At 47.1% G+C, this 20,136-nt stretch overlaps 1 protein-coding gene across 1 annotated transcript in view; it reads right to left on the minus strand.

Annotated features, from left to right (window-relative positions):
* The window catches only part of PAPPA (pappalysin 1), a 239,657-nt gene that overhangs the window by 208,085 nt on the left and 11,436 nt on the right, over positions 1-20,136 (minus strand). The gene's annotated exons all lie outside the window — the stretch shown is intronic.

Here is a 20,136-nt window from a genome sequence, read left to right on the forward strand (position 1 = left end):
GCTTCCCCTCTCTCTGCCTGCCTCTCTGCCTACTTGTGATCTCTTTCTCTATCAAATAAATAGATCTTTAAAATGTTTTTTTAAAAAAGAAGGTATTTTAGGGGCGCTTGGATGGCTCAGTTGGTTAAGCATCCGACTTGTGATTTCGGCTCAGATCATGATCTCATGGGTGGTAAGACTGAGCCCCATGTCAGGCTTTGTGCTCAGCAGGGAGTCTGCTTGGGATCCTGTCTCTGCCCTTCTCCCAACTCAAGCACCTGCTTACTCTCTCTCAAATACATAAATAAATCTAAAAAAAAAAAAAAAAGAAAAACCCAAGAGGGCATTTTAAGTGTGGGATGATATAGGAGGCAAGAGGAGAATGGGGGTGGGGGGTTAATAATGAGTAGAAGATGCTCACTGAGAAGGAGCACCCCTATTACGGTCACCAAAACCTTGGGTGCACATCACCAGTGGCCGTCATGAAATGGCCAGTGGTGGTGAACTGTTAGCAAATTGGCCCAGAGAAGCGAGAGAGTCAAAGGCCACAAAACTAATGCTTCTATCTTCTAACAGGAGGCCGTCCTGGCTAGCCCTGAAATCCAGCCCCAGAGAAAGGCAGACATGCTGACCATCTGAGCTGGAAAGATTTTTAAAGATCACCGCTGCCAACTTCTTCACTTGACAGGTGAGGGATCTCAGACCCAGAAAATGAAAGGCATTTGTCAGGTTACACAGAATCAATGACAAGTTTCTGAGACCCAACTCAGCTTGCTTTCCTCTGACACTAATGTTAGTATTTGCAAAAGAATGAAATGAAAAGCATCCTCTTAACATAAAAGATGTGGGGCACTCCTTCATTACTTATAATCGTCCAAGCCTCTGTATTGTACTAAGGTCTCTGTGTGAATTCATTTAATCCATGTAACACCCTTATGGCAATGATGTTAACAGATGTGAGATTCTCAAGAAAGCCAAGAGGTGGATGGGTTGAAGGTCAACTGGCTGGTCAGTGGCTCCTCTGTCCATCAGACCCTGGCATTCACCACCCTGTGCACTAAGTCTGTGGGTGCTTCCTTCTCCCCCACCAAAGCCACCAGGGATCTAAAACACTCCAACTGCTTGGGTGGGGGACACAAGTTGGGTGTTCAGGAAGATCTAATGACTGACGTCTCTAGACTTACTCTGGGAACCCCAGGAAGTCACTTAGCAGATTCTCTCTGGATCGAATTATCTTTATAATCACCAACCCCCATTCCTCAGCTTTTCTGGAATACACCCAGTGTCCTTGGCACAGACAGGCTGTTGGATGGGGAAGAGGACTTTCTAATTAACAGTGTATTTTAAGTGTAGGATGATGTACGAGGCCAGGTGGGAGGAGAGAGAGAGGGAGATGAGAATGAATACAAGATGCTCATTTAGGAGGACAGTCCCTACTCTGAGCTGGAGACCTGTTGCGGTCACCATAACTTTGAGCGTGCATCTGCCATTAGTGTTCATCAACGAGCATGGAGAGCTTCCAGCAAAATCAATGGAGGAGGCCCACAGGGTCTCTGATCCTTTGTACCAGGGCCTCAGAACTTGTGTAAATCTCTGTTAGCATCTGATGCAGAGGGCAGTTTGGGCCTGGCATCTGAGTCTGCCTATACCCCTCCTCCCACTCCCTACTCAATAGTCCCTCCGGTAATGGCTGGAGTCGCCTTACAAAGTCAACCTGCTCTCACTGGCTGGGCAGCCTTGGTGAGGCACTAAGTACCTCTTTGGGGTCTTGGTTCTCTACCTGGTAAAGGAGCAGACTGAATGAGGTCCCCCTCACATGCCTGGTCGAACTCTGCTTTTCTGCGTGTCCAGGTTTTCTCCACCGCTAAAACAGAAACAACCTCTTCCAAGAACCTCTCCATGATAGCCCTGTAAAGAATGCTCATCTTTCCTCTCAGCTCATTTTACTTTAAGGCAACTAGACATTTGCTCTCTGGTTTTGGAGTACCCCTAGAGGGAAGGGTTCTTGAAAGGGAGAACTCTGGCTGGACCATCTGTCCCCTGCCTAGGACCTTGTACCATGCCTTGTCTACAGCAGGCGCTCAGCAAGCGTCTCACGAAGGAGCACAGGAAGGATTCCAAATGGAGCCAGAGAAGGAAAAAGGGCAAACAGAATCAAAGGCCCTAACTTAGGTCTTTATAAGAGTCAGAAGAGAGGGTGTGTTCTCGGTACCACAGAAAGAGCAGGATCTTTGGACTAGGAGTCATTCTGATGAAAGAGTTACTAAGTCGAACATCAGGGCAACCTCCCTTCACTTCTGCAGGTCTTCCTCCTCTTGCCTAGATCTCCCTTCAAGCATGCTGTCATACTCAAGAGACACAGCAGATACGCCATCCTTGGCATAGAGTAGCCGTCCAAGTGGGAGCTCATTTTTAAGACGCAGGTGAGTCTGGGAGTGATGTCAACGATGCCAAGTAGGAAACAACAAGAAACAAAATACAGAAAGGCCAAAGAGAGCAGGCACCCTGAAGGCATCTTGACTAATGTAACAAGAGTTGGTAGGATGAAGACTCAAAGAAAGCATGAGTCCTCCCGGGAGCCACTGGCAAAGCCTCCTTAGAAATCATGAATCCCATCTGCTTAGCGGCTGTCAGGACACTGCGTGTGAAAAGCTACCTCCCCACGGACCCTTCCAAAGCGGAACCTCTGACTCCAGATTTGGAACGAGCTACCCCAGCTCTATGTGTTGCTCTTTGCCATGAGGATCAGTGAGAGCAAAGTTCCTGGAGCCGCCACGCTTGGTCTCCCTCTCCCACCTCTGAGCTCCCCTTCTCTTGCTCCCCTGGCGAACTCTCCCCCTTAAAGAGAAAATTCTTCTAATGAGAAAATTAACATCTGAAACAGGATCCCCTTTTCCTCTCTCTTTCTCTCTTTTACTCTCTCTCCCTGCAGGTTTTTTATTTCGCCAGGGGGCTGTCCGGTCCCTGGTTTTCCTGTTGCCTTTGGAAGGCGGCTAACTGGGTGAGCAAGGTAAAGTGTTTACACATCTGTAGGGTGCCCTCAGTTCAGAACCTTCCTGGGGCTTGGGACCGGGCTCAAGCCCCCTCTGTTTGCAGTTGAGAGAGAAGAGAGACACAGTGAGAAAGGCCAGACTCTGCCACACAGAGCCAAGGACTAAGAGCTGGCTTAGCCCCCAGAGGCAGAGGGGAAGGGCAAAGAGAGGCTTTTCAGTGGAACCAAGAGGAAACGCCTTAAGGGAAATGAGAACCTTGAAGCAGTGGCTTCAGAAGTTCAGAAGGAAATATTTACCTGGAGCGTAAGTGGCAAAAGGAAATCGTTGAACTTCAGCAGGGGTGCGAGGGGGGTGGGGATAATGGTGACAGGGACTCATTTCTGTATGGAAATAACCTAATTGACAGGAGTCACACTCAGGGGGCTGTGCCACCAGCCCAGAATCAGGGATCTGGAGCCAGAGATCTGGATGACCTTGCCTGGAACAAGTCACACCACCCCTTCTTGCTGCCAGGCCGCCTTTCCCTTCTTGGAAAAAGGAGAGGCTGGGATTAAATGATCCCCCCACCCCTACAATTGAAGAGCTCTTTTGTTCACTGCTAGAATGGTTCGTTGTAAGCAGAAGGAGCTCAGCACAGGTGTTGATTTGAATGTTGGATGCCCTGTGTAATTCCTAATGCTCGCGTGCTTAGGTCCCTTCTGCCCTGTGTATCTCCATAGAGGACACAGAACGGTGTTCCCTGGAGGACATGTGAGAACCCCCATGCCTAGCCTGTCCCTCCCCATAGTTGTCCAGGAAGACAGAGATGTAGTGAAGGAAAGAGAGAGAGGCTGTCTGCAGTCTGCACCATCGGCATGGTGCTGGAAGTTGATCCCAGGGGACACATTCCCATGTGACAGGATGAAAGCTACAGGGCAATCAGCACACAATCTACATCTGATTAGCATAAGCCCGCCTCAAGGCCATGAGCACTTGGAAGCAGACACTGAAAGTGTGCAGAGCCAGTGAGGTGTGCTGGGCATGCACAGATGGACAGGTCTGGCCCCGGACCTGGAAAGGGCTTGCTCTGGGCCTCGTGGTAATCACTGGTCCCTCGAACTCTGGACCTCTGGCCCTTCTAACGGGCCCTCATCCTCCCACAACTAGGCTTGCTTTGAAAAGGGCTTTCAGATGCCCCTAAGAAGCTTGCTGCCCCCTTTCTACGCTCTCTCTTTCTTCTCATCTACCCACTGAACCTCACCCTGGAGACACAGAGCATACGTAAAAGAGGCTAGTGCAAAGGCAGAAGGCTTGTACAGAGTGTCCAGAAACCCTGGCCAGGGCTGTTACCAGGAGTCCACTGGGCTCTGGGCTCACCCTCTCGGGATCACTTTCATGGCACTCTCCCAGGGCAGCTCCATCCGACCACTCTATTTCACTCCAGGAGCAGACCAATCTTCCATCCAACCATCACAACCCTTCCTATCTGAGAACTCTCCCCTTTTGTAATGACTCATCCAATGTCTGTGTTTCCCACCTGTGTGTCTGTATGGTTCATTTCAAAGTGCCCAGCATGCAGGGCAGACCCTGGTACCTTGCAGGTGCTCTGGAGACTTTGTCATGGCAAATTAAAAATCAAGGAAGGAAAAGAAGGGGGGACTTTCCCTAGTGGGGTGTTCTTTACAAGAGCATAGTATCCTTTACTTAGAACTCGCTAAGTCCCGCGTGTTCTACAGTAATTCTCCCACTGAACCTTCACGACGGAACTCTCAGCTATGCCCATTCTTCAGAGGAAGCTGAGGCTCAGGCAGGGAATAGGTTTATCCAAGGCAACAAATCTCAGAATCCTGGTCTATAGGATTCCCCCGGCCTAGGTGCCTCATCACCCCAGAGCCAAGTGGGCTGTTTGAAGGCACAGCCCCTACCAAAAATATTTTCATAAGTCCCACAGCGCCAACACAAGGACGTTGAGTTGAACTGCAAGCCAGGAGGCTGCTTTTCATGTCCTTCTTCTGCCTGGTCTAAAAAATTGACTAAGAATCAATGATTCTTTATTACCAGGGGTTAATCTGTTCCACTTGGCTCACCCAACTTCCCTGGGACCCAAGACGTGCCGGGGACTTGCTGTCTTTCCGGAGTCCAGAGAACCTTCCAGAGCTTGTCCTTTAGCACCTGGACTTCCACGCCCAACTTTCCTACCTGTTTGTTTCTGACCTAGGTTTGTTCCAACCTGCAGGGTGTATACAGAAATGTTGTCCCCCCTACTCTCAAGGCTGCAGTCACATTCTTAGCTGGCTACCAGCTTCCTTTCTGTTTGTTATGGGCTAAATCGTGCCCCCTCAAAATTTGTATATTGAAGTCCTCTTAGTACCTTAGGAGGTGACCTTCTTTGGAGGTAGGGTCTAGACAGAGGTGATCAAGCTCAAATGATGCCCTTCGGGTGGGCCCTAATCCAACAGTGTCCTTGTTAGAAGAGAGAACTGAGACACAGAAACGTACAGAGGCAACAAAGGCCGTCTACAAGCCAAGGAGAGAGGACTCAAAAGAAATCCACACTGTGGCCACTTGGTTCTCAGATGCCAAGCTTCCAAAGCCATGAGAAAATCAATTTCTGTTGTTGAAGTGCCTGTTTGATGGCACTCTGTTAGGGCAGCCCTTTCAGTCTAGGACACCATCATTCCACACATCTTCTAAGCTCTCCCATCGAAATTTCTCTAAAATCACACTGTCCCCTGCCTCGTGCCCAGTTCAGAATCCTCCTCTGGTTAGGACATACTGCCTCAATTTACTCGGTTCTCAGAGGGAGCAAAGTGAGGTGCATCAGGAGGACACAAAGACGGGCATTGTGGTCGCCACGCGCAGGAAGCATGCCTCATGGTGGAGGGGGGCTTCGGTGTCTTAGCTGGAATGTGCAAATCCGTAGGCCCTGTGAGGTGCTGAGCAGATGGGTTGTGGCTTCTGTGCCAAGGTGTCTTATGCTCGCAGCCACCTTCTATAACAGGTTCTCTTTACAGCTGAGGAAGCTGAGACTCAGAGAGGTGAGGTCACCTGCCTCAGGTCCCACAGCAGTAAGTGGTTGGAGGGATGGAATTAAGGACTCCTGATTTCAAGTTCAGTTCCCCCACAGAGTAGTGGGACCTCAGCTATGTCTCCATGCTGCGCATGTGTTTCATTTTGTTTTGTTGTGCCCTCCCCCAACCCCATCCACGGTGTTCTCAGGGCATGGTTTAAGCCAACACAAACATAGGTGTGATAACACTTTACTTTCGGCACTGTCAGGGAGGACGATTAGCACAGCATGGCAAGTATATCAAGTCTATACTACTTGGTTTTCTCTCATTGGGTGAGTGGACATGGGAAGAGATGGATACTCTACCTGGGTCCTTTTGGCTAGTAAAAAAAAGCAGCATTTTTAGCTAAATAATGATAATAATAAAGGATGTTTGCTCAAAACCTCTATGAAGCAGTTCCTGTGTCAGGCACAGAGATCCCATTCAGTGCTCATAATGACCCCATGAAGTGCGCTTTCCTGACAGTCCTTTGACAGAGAAGGACCTTGAAGTATAGAGAGGCTATGCGATCTCCCCACAAGGATCACAGCAAGACGGTAGCAGAATCACAGCCAGATTAACTCTAAAGCCAGAGCTCTCCTCCAGGATGCTTTCCTTTGGTGGGAACAACTCTTAGCTTGGGGTCAAGGTTCTCATGGCCCCATCTGCCACTGCTCTGCTGTGGGCTGTTGGGAAAGCAGACCCCCCTCTCTGGGCATCCTCGCACCCTGCCCTATGAAGTAGGAGGGTTACATCAGATGGCCACGGGGACCCCCCTCTCTTAGACTTCCAGTAACTCTGAGATCCTGGGTCCTTCAGAGAGACCAGCCTTGGCTCCTGTGGAGAGAAGTATGGTCACTGAGGAAGAGGTAAAGGGGAAGGAAGGCAGCCTCAGGACCTCCCAACTTAAGGATGTCTACTCGCTGTGGGACATCTGCCAGAGGAAGACAAGTGGAGGTGAGAGGATGGGGGTACCAAAAGGGGAAAATCAGGACAGCAATCTGTTTTTTTTTTTTTTTTTTCAGGAGGCTAAAAAAGTTAAAAGCCAAAGGTTGGAGACGGTCCCCTTCTATTTTGTTTTGTTTTGTTTTCCCTTCCAAGATTTAATGGCTGGTATCAAAGCCACAGAGAAATGCTTGACAGAGCAATCCTATGGAAAGCTTTTATCTGTCCAGAGGACAGTGATTAAAACAGACAGATTTGGGTTAAGTATACCCATGGTCCCTGCACTTGGTTTGGTCGTGGGGGGAGGACCCCCAAAATGACCCCAGAGGACTCCGCGGCCCCGGGCATTCAGAGGAGAGCCCGGACGTCCCCGAGGTGGGGGCCCGAGGGAACGTTCCTCAGCATTCTCGTGCTTCCCGGCCCGCCTCGGCTCAAAGGATTGATTTTAGGTTCAGAAGGAGGATGTTTGAAATATATCGTCTCTGGCTGGAGGCTTATCCCAAACTATACTGAGTTCTAGACATCCCGTCTCCTCATATAAGAGACAAGAGAACCCAGAGTGACCCTCTGGAGGGATTCACAAGGTCAGGATTCTCTCGGGGGTCCCCCATGCATCAGCCATGCACCTGAGCCTGTGGGACCAGATCTGCCTTTGCAGGGTGGCTCAGGACAGTGGGAAGAGGGCCCGCCGTGGCAGGTGGGTCTGCTTTCTACCTGCACTTGTTTTTCCTTCTAGGAACCATTACCAGAAAGCCCTCTGACTACGTGGGTCCGCTGGCCTTCTTTACTAGCTGGGTGACCTTGGGGGAGTTTAATTCTCTGAGCCTCGGCCTTCCCACATGTACTGTGGAGATAAAAAAGTCTTATCCTATATCCTGCTTAGAACTCATTGGAGAAAGAAAGGAGTTAAATGAATGCCTATTTCCTTGTAAACTATCCAGGGGGAAGGCAAAGTTGAGAAGAGTATGCTTACAGGTTCCTGAATCCCATAAGCTTTATTAATACACAGACTTCATGGTGAGGTTGGGATGGCAAACTGCTCTGTGTGCCTCCAGGTCTGCCTGGGGTTATTGACTCTCCGGTCTGCCTCCTCTGCTCCTACATAAGCAGGCTCTGTGGACATGGAAAGGGAAGGGCTTTCACAGAGCAGTAAACCAGCATCAGTGCGGGCTCCACCATTCACTAACTATGTGCCTTGGGAAAGTCAGGGCATCTCTTCTAGTATTAGTCTTCCATCTATTAGTGGGGTGACAGTGATACTATCTTCCTCTGCCAGTTGCAGGGGGAACTGATGAGATAATGAACATTCCAGGACTTGGCCCATGAGCACGGGCATCATAACAGGCCTTAAGCACGTGTCCTGTGAAGTCTTATCTGTGGGAATCCCAGCTGTGCCGCTTGCTGGCCAGTAGCCTTGGGCAAAATCCCTTCACTTACCTGATAGTTTTCTCAACTGTAAACTGATAATAACAGTACTTAACGCACAGTGCCATTTTGAGGATTTAGGGAGAGAATGCAAACACTCATTTGCATAGCATGTGACGCACACCGGCTACACTTTTTATTGATATGAATGTCTGTTCCTTTTCCTCAGAACGGGTACCAGTTTTTTTTCTTGCCCCCCCCCTTCTTCTGTGCTGTTAAACTTTATCCTTTCTGACACTCTTCTCTGAAATAGAAAGGCACGTGCCTTGCTCTCTTTTTCACACGTTCTCAATGAGATTGGAGCATACAAAATTTTTTAAAAAGAAAGTGGGAGAGGAAGAAGACAAAGAGATAAAAGGAGGAGGAAGTGGAGGAGGAGGAAGAGAGAGGGGTCCCTGCATTGTCAGTTTGCTTGCTCTGAAACGTTCCCCTAGCACAAACCAGACCCTAGCAGACTTAGGTGGTGATGCTGGAGCGACCCTGGAGAAGAGAGCCCATTTTGGGTCATTTTAATGACTTGAGGACCTACAAGCTGTTCCCTGCTTACTCATCAAACCGCAGGGACAGTGACTTCTCAAGGACCATTCCATCCTACCCGCCATGTTCTTCACAGTACTCCCAAACCCTTACCCTTCATCATTCATGGAATTAGACATCATCAGGGCTGGAGGTTCCCTCAAAGGTCATTATATCATGCATTCAAACCCAGTTTGAATCACCTGTACAGCGTCTTGACAAGAGAGCATTCATATTTCAAAACTAGAAAACTCTGTGCCATGTGAAGAAGGCCTCTGACCCTTCGAGCATTTCTCAATACTCTCCTTCAGTGAACCAAAACCAACTCCCTCTCCTTGCCACCCACTGCTCCAGGATCTGGTCTTTAGGGTCCCACAGAGTTATTCTGTGCCCTCTAGGCCAAGACAGCTGGGAAGAAGTCTGAGGCTTTTGACTGCGTTATCCCTGGCTCTTCTATGCCCCATGTTAATGTCCCCTGGTCCTGGCTGGTTCATCCACTTGGCCATTTGCTGATTCATTCAACACATCTTCATAGGACGTCTACTGTAGCAAGTTCAACCCAGACATTCAGGGTATGGAGCATGATCAGACACAGGATATATCCTCTTGCGAGAGACTGCTAATCCCTAATGCTAGTACTGGTCCTCCTATTGATGCAATGTGGCTATAGTAAGAATTAATAATATGCAGTCAGGAATACCTATTATCATCACACCTGCCTCCTTATGTTTTCCCTAGGATCACTACTCTGATTTGTTCTAATGCCACTTGGAGCCACAAGAACTTACTGAGAAGTAGAGAGCCAACATTTATGATGTGTCGTGTTCAAGGACAAGGACATTATGTGCATCATCTCACTGAATTATTATGACTATAAGTTCTCTTGGTACCATTTTATGGATGAGGAAAATGAGACTCAGCTTCCTTGACTTGGCAAAGGTCTTTTGACTTGTAATCACATAAATAAGATTATTTGAACCCAGCTCCACCTCCAAAGTCAACTGCTTAACCAATATCTTACTTTTTCTATGAATAAATATAAGAAAAATTTCTTCTAAAATCAGTTAACTATTTCTTCATACAGTCACTTTTCCCTGAAGTTCCAAAGAGTACAAAGAGTTTTAATTATTTCACTTGCTTTTCTCAGAACTCGCTAAAAGAAGAAAAATAGAAACTATGATTCTATTCATACGGATGGAAAGAGTGAGCCTCTGAGAGGGTGGAGAGCCCATGTTTGTTCCCCAACTCTGCATCTGGAGCCTTCTGTAGAATACCCAAAACATAAGCACTCAGTATACATTTGTTGAATGTATGAGTAGATATGGAGAAATGAAAGAAAGAAAGAAAGAAAGAAATATGCCCAAGGCTTATAAGGATACCCAATTTGAGTAGATTTTGAAGTTTCAAACCATCATTAGAGCACTGGAACGAGAGCTCTGACTGGGGGCAGGAGTGGCACCTTCATGACACTGGGTAGAAGCCTCTTCTACTTCTTGGACCTCAACTTCTCCATCTGTATGATGGGGGGTTGCATTCGTAGTCACTAGGTTTGGCTGTGTGAAATACTAAAAGTAATAATGAGGAGTCAAGAGAGCATAACTTAGCTGTGTGACCTGTGGCAACTTGTGTCCCCTCTCTGGTCCACTTTCTCATTGGGGAAAAGAGAAGACGATAGTGAATTCATATCTAGGGATTCTGTGAAAAATGAAGGGATAAGATTTCTAAGTTGGGAGTGATTAAGCCATGAACTTTTGCCCCGGGTTGCCACTAACATATGAGTGATCTTGGGCAAATGCTTTTTTATCCAGGGTCACATCATGACTTTCCTGGCCCTGGGCACTTTCCCCTTCCTCCATAAATATATAGAATTATATTTTACAATTACAGTGGCATAAAGATGTATACAATCAAGAGGCTGGATTCATCATTATTCACATTATTATATTGACTATTTTCTTGTGATTGTCAAGGAAACTAAGCCATTTCTATTGGCCCCTAAAAGTACCTTGCTTTTCAGGTACTACGCCAGCTGCACCTAGTAGACGAGTCAGCCATGCGTCCACATTTGGACCTTAGATCCTCATCTACAAGACAGTACCAGGAGGGTCGCTGAGTACCTGTAGCCAAACCTAAGGAGCTGAGAGGGATGGAGAAGGTTCCCACATGGGCGAGCCAAATGATAGACATTTCATAACTGACGCAGACCCACAGCAAGTTAGGTAAAAATGCATCTCAGACAGTGTGGGCTGAACTCTGGAAACAAAAGCTCCTCTCTCAGGTGAGCCTGCCATCATCTCATCCTGGCCAGGGGTGAGCCTTTCAGGCAGGGCACACGATGGCAAAATGAGATAAGGAGGGGACGTGGCCAGACAGGCAGGCTCTCACTCTGCTCTGCTTGGCCGGTGCCATCCGGGATTAGCACTTGCTCTGTCCCAGGCACTGCGGTCAACTGTGTGGATTAGCTCAGGCAGCCTTCACAACAGTCCAAGCAGGGAGGCAGAATTATTATTCCCATTTTACAGATGAACAAAGAGAGGCTCAGAGAACCACAGAAAACTTGCCTAAGCCTGAGTAACTCGGTGGCAAGTAACACAGGTGGGATTGGAACCTAGGTAATCGGACATGAGAGTTTGCATTCATAACTTCTAAATTAGGCTTCCCAGCTAGGGGAAAACGGACTGTGTGAGGACAAGGGGCAGTTCTTAATTTTCCATAAATAAAGTATAACAGAGTAAATTTTAATAGAAGTATGAGCAAACAGAGCTCAATGGAAGGAACACTTGATTTGGAGGAGACTAGAAGGCCACTCCTAGATGAGTAGCATAGAGGCCTTGCAGGAGGAAAAGGAACTGGGTGGGAGAGGCTGGGTGAAGACCTTCCAGAAGAAGACCGAACATGAGAAAAGACTGGGAGTTGTGCTGTCCCTGGAAGGGGGCTCTGAAAATGGGGAGAGGCCTCTGTTCTTGATGGAACTGAGGGTGCACAGAGTAGCCGGGGGAAATGAAATTTCAAAGTCTGCCTGAGGTTACAGCTCCAAGGACTGTGAAGGGCATGCCAAGAGACCTGAAGTTCATCCCACGGACAACAGGGCATCTTTGGTGGTTTTGAAAAAGAGTCCATGTGTAGGGCTGGGGGGGTTCATTAGCTTGGGAATATGGTACTCCCATCAGTAGGGTCATATTGCAGAAAGAGCCAGGATTCATGCTTCATGCCTCCCTGCCCAGTGCTCATGGGGCAATCTGGAGTTATTCAGACTTAAGATCTATATTGGAACATGCGGAGTGTAAGCAACCTTTTGAAGAGAGAAGGCTGACAATTTTTTTCAGATACTAATTTTCTATTGTTTTTTCCCCCTACTGCTTTAATATCCACCAGAAAATTGTGCCTCATGATTCAACCCGAGGGACCTCTTTACAGCTCTAGAAAGATAAATGGTAGTTAGATCTCCCTGGGACCTCAGAATTTTAATTTTGTTCCACTAGGTGCAGGAAGATCTAGTTCAGCCTTGAGCTTGGTCTCTGGTTGGTGTTGATCAAATACCACCAACCTTCTGGGGTTTGGTTTCCCCACCTTCTTCTCTGGGAGAAGGCACAGAGTTATCTTGAATTTTCCCTTCTGCTCAGATTAGCTCATCACATAACCTCCCCAGATACAGGTAGTCTATCTCCTTGACTTCATACTCTGAGTGCTTAGCCTGGGACATGACACATGGTTGACCCAAGAAACATCACCGAATGCATGAGATGGATTGAGTTTTTAAGTCAAGATTGCTGTGCAAGCTTTAGGAGATTTTAAATGGAAAGTTTGGAGGTGGTGATCATGTTTTAAACAAAACAGTATAAAAACAAAACAGATCCGTAACCCAGAGAGGCTAGCATTTCCACTCTGGCTATACAAGATGCCGAGGTACTGAAAAACTCTGGAACAGACAAGACTGATGGGGAGGAGGCCAAGGACATTGAAAGGTCAAGGGGAAAACCAAATGTGAAAAGAGCGTGGAGGTGGCGATATGTGTTCTAGGAACACATTCTCTTTAATCAAAAACACCCATGTAAGTCAGTGGTTCTCACCAGCAGAGATATTGCCCCACAGAGGACATTTGGTAATACTTATGCAGACATTTCTGATCATCACAACTGGGGGGATGGAGGCCACTACCGCATCTAGTGGGTCAAGGCTAAGTGTCCTACAGTACCAAACATCCTGAAACAAAGAATTATCTGTACTAAGACATCAACAGTGCCGAGTTTGAGAAACGGAGATATTAGGAACAAGCAGAAATTACAGTAAGCAACAATGTTTAGGGAAGAAGCTGAATGTGGGGCTAAGAAATTCCAACTTGATCTGTATTGTATTTGGGGGAGTAGCTAGAAGAGGGAATCTAAGAACTGATTCTGCAATTTTTACTTGCTGTGTGACCTTGGGCAGGTCACTTAACCTCCCTGTACCTCAATTCTCTCAACTGGAACCCTAGCACTGGAATAGTATCTATTTCAGAGGGTCACTGCAAAGACTAAAGACAAAACACAGAAGGTATTCAGAATAGTACCTGGCACATATTACATGCTCACTGTGTTAGCTATTCTCTTTACTATGTATAGGTGATGGGGAGCTATGGTAGACTCAAGTTCAAGAGAGAGGCAAAAGAGTTCCTTCAGCCACTGATAATCATGATACTCAATGAAAAAGGACCGAGATCTGCATGATCATGTGACTATTACATCCACCCAACTGAGAATCCTTCTTCAATCAGCTTCTGCTTCCGATGACACTGCAAGCTAGAAGTGTCTGAGCTCGTCTCACCATTTGCGAGCATTCCCTGTCTGGGCTCTGTTTTCCAGATATCCACAAAGCCCGGGTCAGCACCCGACTGCCTCCCCAGTCCAGGCTCCTCACGGTTTTAATGAATAAGAGGAAGGAGACAGAGGAAGCCAGACATGAAGACAGTTGGAAAGATGGAAAGGCAGAAAAGCCTTCCATGAAAGCGGTTGCCAGTGATATACACTGTTCACAGGGATGCCAAGGGCAGAGTTGGGGACATACCTTAGAGGTTCGCTTGAGCTCCTGATACTATGCTCTTGGAGCCCTTGTTTGTAAACAGATATTTCTGCTGACACTGGGCTTTGTACGGGCGGACAGAATGGGGAGGGGGGTGGTGTTGGAGAGAAAGGCAGGTTGTGTCCGAGAGCCTTAGAGCATGTGTTTGTTGTTCAGAATACAAAGACCTCACTGTATTAAATGAGAATGCTTGTTTTACAAGGCGAGTGGGAATATGATAGGTACATGTCGAAAACGCTTCGGAAACTGAAACAACCCCATGCCACGAGGGCTTCCTGCTCCCTCATGCGTCCAGGGGCTCACGCGGAGGCTGAAGGCTCAGAATCACTATCCAAGGGCTTTGGGGGTTGTGGGCAAAGAGAGTCCCAGGAGCGACGTGACTGGCAGCTCCCTTCTCTGTTCCCCTTATGAAGCCTGCCCTTTTTCAAAGATCCCTGCTACTACTGCACATTCTCTATTGGTTTTCCACCACCTGCTGACCTATGGGTGGAAGCTGTTATTGATCTAAAATATTAGTGTTGATAAAGGAGCCTCCAGTAGTCTAGAAGTAGATCCGGAGCACGACTGGGAATACTTATAATTATGTAACTATGCAAGCAGAGCAGCTGAATGTTTTCAAAGTCATTTTCAACTGCTAAAGTGGAGTTTTCAAACTGTAGTCTAGTAGGAGCAAAGGACTCCCTAGAGGTATCTCAGGGGATTTTTTTTTTCCCCTCAAGGACTCAGAGTGGCCTAAGAATAAGAATTGGATTCTTCTAACTCTTGCCCCAGCCCTAGCACACAGCCTGGTACATGGAAGATTACACGGGTAGAAGGGTAGATGGAGGAGGGTATGGACAGATGGAAGGTTAGAGGGATGAAAGGAAGGAGGATGGATGGATGGATGGATGGACGGATGGACGGGAAGAAGGGAGGTGGGTAGATGGTTGAGTGAGTTGTTGAATATATGGTTGCACAGATGGGAGGAAGAGAAGGAGGGAGGAAGGGAGGTGGGTGGATGGATTGATGGATTGATGGATGGATGCATGGACGGAAGGGTGGGTGGATATTTGGATTTGCAGATTCATGGGTGAAGTCCACAGTGAATAATTATGGTTAGGACCACCTCAGGCTACATTTGAAGTGTACTTGCCTATTTTAAAACTTAGAGAAACTCAGACCAGAGTTGGAATAAACACAGTTGTAGATTATATTTCTAAGGAACAGACTAACTTCTTCTCTGAGGAAAAAAAGCCCTAAATTTTATTTACATCAATAAGGATACAGATGAAGGAAAGTGCAATTCCTCAGTCTGATATGACAACTCAACATCAACATTCTCATTTTCACAGATATCCTGGAGTGTTCAGATTTTAGAGCTGGGTACAGGTTTCAGGAAATGACCTCATGTGTCCCCTGCTATTAGTCATTTAAGTCATCATTTGGGCACCGTAGACCCCTTTATGAAACTGATGACTTCTCTCCAGAAAAATGTGCACGCCTTCAAATTTTTACAGAAAATGTCTCAGGGTTCATAAATCTGTCCATGTTCTCCCAGATGGTTCAAGAAAACCCTGCTTCTCTGTCGATCTAAGATATCAATGCTATTCAGATATTTTAATTGGGAATGGTATTAGCAAGGAAATGCATGGCAATGATATTAACTAAAATACTAAGTCATCACTAAAATAATACAACCAATAATCAATGTACACTCTGACCGTGATATAACTGGGATTCTACTCTTGGCCTCATGTCATTTATTCTCAACTTCAAGGTTAGAGTGATCACCATATCCTGTAACTTCCTAGTTCATCTGGATTATAATCCAGATTCCATGACCTGCACTGCCTTGAGCCATGGACACCTGTCTCCCAGTGGCTTACACACCTGTTTTCTCAGCATCCTTGACTCTCCCTGCCTTAAGGTCTGCCTGCTAGCTGTGCTCTCCCCCTTTCCCTGGAATGGTCTTAATTTATCTTTTTATATGGCTTACTCCTTATCATCTGTCATTCAAACATCTGCCTGATCACCTAAACCAAAGTCCCTCTACTCCAGTCTTCTCTAACGACCCACTTTTATCACTCACCATTGTTAATATACAAGACCTTACAATTATTGACTCATTTATTGTCTTTCTCTTCGCAGAAGAGTATAAAGTCTATGAGGACAAGGACCTGCTCTATTTTACTCACTACTGTATCTTTAACAGCGTCAAGCACATACTCTATATTGGTTGGCTATGTGGCAATACACAGAGGTTTTCTGGAAGGTTTGGTGTTATCACTGCCACAGCTGTGGGACCCTAGGCAAATCTCTCCCCCTCTTTGGGCTTCAGACTTCTCAGGCATAAAAGGATAGTTTGGGTCTTATCCAGCTGCAGGATTTGGTGGTCTGAAACTTGTGTGACCAAGTTCCGGAGGGCCAAGCTCAAATCTCAGCAAAATAGGACAGGATGGAAGGAATGGTCAGGAAAATTGGGCTCGACTGCTCCTCTGCTCTAATTTGGGACAGAACTTGGGATAATTTTCTTGCCCCATCTGGACACCTGATTCTTCCTCTCAGACCTGAGGGAACTGGCCCAGATGTGTTCTAAATTCACATCATTTACACATCCAGAAATCTCCCCACAAATACTTATGGAACTGCTGCCATGTACCAGGCCCTGCGAAGGTGCCCTGAGCCCAGCAGATATGATTCCTGCCATCACAGAGCTCTCCAAAGCACAGCACAGGTGAGGGTCACAGGAGGAGCATGGCCACATCCCGCACAGTTCCATCCCTCTCCAGGGATGGAGAAGCTGATGGGAAACCATGGAGAAAAGTCCTTCAAGCTTACAGAATGGTACGCTGGCTCAGCACACAGTAAGGGAGACAGAGTGGTAGGGAAGGGTGGGAAGAACGCAAACAGGTAACTTGGTCAGTCCAGAGAGATGAGGAAATACCTAACATCTGGTGCCATTCATAACATGTTTGCCTTCACTGCTTGGCCCTTACGAGGGTGCGTGAGGTCATTTCTCAAAGCTCCTTTCCTTCATGGCACCCACTTCCAGTCACCCCATCTTCCCCCATATTGGAAGCCATCTCGAGTCCACTCAACAAAGTGTTCTGAGCACGGATGGGTGGGGCCGGTGCTGTGCTAAGGCAAGGAATAAACAGAGACGAAGACAGAAATGGTCTCTGCCCCTAAGGAGCTTGGGGAGAGAAGGGGAGAGACAGACATACATGCAGGCAAACACAACAGAGTGATAAATGCGATGAGGGGCGGACGTAAGGGGCTGCTAGACTTGATTCGGATGGTGATGGATGGAATTGTCTAATCATTTCCTAGTGTCCTGCTCCTCAAAGCTGCTCCGGGCCAATGTCCTCAGCTGAGACATGAGTCAAAAAGTGCTTATTGTTCTAATTTGATTTATGGTTTTACATCTAAAATGGCATCCACAACAGACCCACATGCAGGGAAAAGCACACACTCCACGTGCACAGACATGCCATCTACTTCACGAGAAAGTCTCTGTCCCTTCCAGGTGGAAGAGGCCTCGTAGGCCTCTGAAGCACAGAGCACTTTCTAGCCCTGTAATAAACATGGGTGTTCAAGAACATAGTGTTTCTGCCTCTCTGCTTCCCCAGGACGCTATTAATTGCTTCATTATAGCAGTTACCATGATGTTATGTATCTGTTTACCAGTCTGCTTCCGCTGCTATGACTGGGAGCTCCTCAAGGGATGGAACTATGCCCTCCCTGTACTTCTTTTTAGTCCCTCCCTCCTGGTTCAATGTATAATATACAGAGACTAAAGGGTGCCATCAATGGATGGTTGTTGGATGGTTGGATGGATGGATGGATGGATGTTTGGATGGATGGATGGATGGCTGGATGGTTGGATGGATAGTTGCGTAGAAGGAAGGCAGGCAGGAAGGTTGGTTGGTTTACTTCTAATAAATTGCCATTTCCTACTGAACCTCTTAAAATGCTGAGAACAGAGCCTGGCACATAAGAAGTGCTTAAGTAACCAAACAGCTGTATGATGTTTTCTAATGCATCAGTAATGTGAACCCACAGATGTAACTGTCATCCTTCCCACCCCCACCATTCCTGCAAAGGAAATTAAAGTGATCCAGTGGAAGGAGCACTGATCTGAAAGTCAAGAGATCTGAATTATAGTTATGATTTCGCTGCCAATTGCTGCCTCGCATTAATCAAATCAGCTTAATTTGACAAGTTACCGTGCCTGGACCTCAGTTTCTCCATCTGTATATTGAGCACATTTGATAAAGCAGAATGGAATCATCTCTGGGAAAGGGATGAACCAGAGGCGGTGTTTGTTTTTAGCGGATCAGATCTTATCGGTCCAGTGGGACTGTTCTAGAAAGGCGTCATCCTGAGAGTCTTAATCGGCTCCAGTGAGAACATACCACAAAATCAGCGGTGCCACTCCAGGGTCATTCTCCAATTCAGAACCTCATAGATCACCTGCATACAGCCCAGATTCAGCTCAGGGTGCACCAGGCCGCTCCTTGGAGGGTGACGGTGGGTCTCTGTCGAGCAGAGCTTGGGGAAAGGACCTAAGCTATGATCCCCAAACAAGGGGTTCAGAAAAGTTTTTGGCAGGGAGCACCCTTGAAGTCACTGTCTATTTCCCAGCAGACTACTTACAGGTGAGAAATGCTCTCATGGATGCCAATGGACTTTTGTTCAAAAGTCACTTGCAAATAAAATATATTTTGCATCCCAAAGAGATTTCTTAGCCACTGTCTTTGAAACCTTCCAATGTTCATCCAGATTCTCCTTCCATCTCTGCCACCTTTCATTCCTGCCCTTTTCATTCTACAGCCAATCTCGAAATGTTTTTGTTAGTCACTAGGGGCACCCCTTTGGGTTCTTCCTTCCTTCCTTCCTCCATCCATGTATCCATGCATGTATCTATCCTCTCATGGAACATTTATTAGACAATGACTGTGTTCCACGCCATGCTCTAAGCCTGTGGTTAAAGATAAAATTAAACTGGCCTGAGTTTGAACCCCAGTCCCACCACCCTTCAGCTGTGGGGCCTTCAGCAAGTCCTGTAACGCTCTCAACCGAATTCAGAGGGTTCCGAACGTAGCACTCAGCACAGGCCAGCACATAGTAAGGGCTCATTATAAGCTTGCTGCTTTTATTACTGTTCTTACTGCTGAGAATGTGTACTTTCTCCCAAGGGTATACAAACAGCAGATAGAGGATTCCAGATCCTGAGGTCACCACAAGGTCTCACAAGATCAAGGGAAGCAGATGGAAAGGTCCCCCCATCAGGAAGGAGGGAAAAGGATGAAAACCCAGGCAACAGATATGACTTCCAGGGTATTCAAGGCCCAGTAAGAACCTGATAAGGAGGAGAGGGGGAAATCTGAGAGGAGAGCAAAGCTTGGGATTATGGGCTGCGGTGCACACACAAAACAAATCCTTTGCAAACAGGCAAGGGGCTGAGAGGGGGAAGACCAAGGCTAAAATGTGGCTTGGATTAGAGAGGACGAAATGTGAGTTGAGGAGGGATTGAAATGCACTGCCCCCTCCCCCCTCTGTTTTGAAAGGCCAGATTTCTTTTCCCTTCTGACTGCTTCGCTCAAGGGGAAATGGAATTAACCACTGTGTAATGTTTTTGAGTATGACGCATGGGTTAGGTCATGTGCTTCGGTTACGTAATGCAACATGCCTGAGGTTCCCGAGTTCTCTCGCTCTCAGAATCTTTAGACATGTAGCTGGTTTTCCAATCCAGTCGTGCATTCATTAAACAGAAATGCACATAGTACCTTTATAAGCCAGAGGCTGTGCTAGGCAGTGGAGATGTTGAGATATCCCCAAATAGGCACACAATTCAATATAATAAAGAGCTCCAGGTGTTTTGGTATATGTCTGCAGAGGCTACAGCGGGGAAGGATGGATTAGAGGTGGGGAAGAGTCAGGGAGGGTTTTGCAGAAGAAGAGAACCTTGAGCAGGACCCCGCAGAGGCAGAAGAAGTCTGCAAAATGGCATAGGGGCATATAGGAAACACACCAACTAAAGAAAATGATGTGGTGGGGGGAAAGCCTAGGGTATCTGGGGTGAATTGCAGATAATGCCAGATAAAGGGCCTCTAGCTAGAGATTCACATTTTGGAAAACACTGTTGGATGATGGGGGACAGACTGAAGGAGTGCAGAGCGGAAATTGAGGCTCAGAGAGGCAGGCATTAC

Source organism: Meles meles, chromosome 11 (assembly GCF_922984935.1).
Source record: "Meles meles chromosome 11, mMelMel3.1 paternal haplotype, whole genome shotgun sequence".
NCBI classification, from domain to species: domain Eukaryota; kingdom Metazoa; phylum Chordata; class Mammalia; order Carnivora; family Mustelidae; genus Meles; species Meles meles.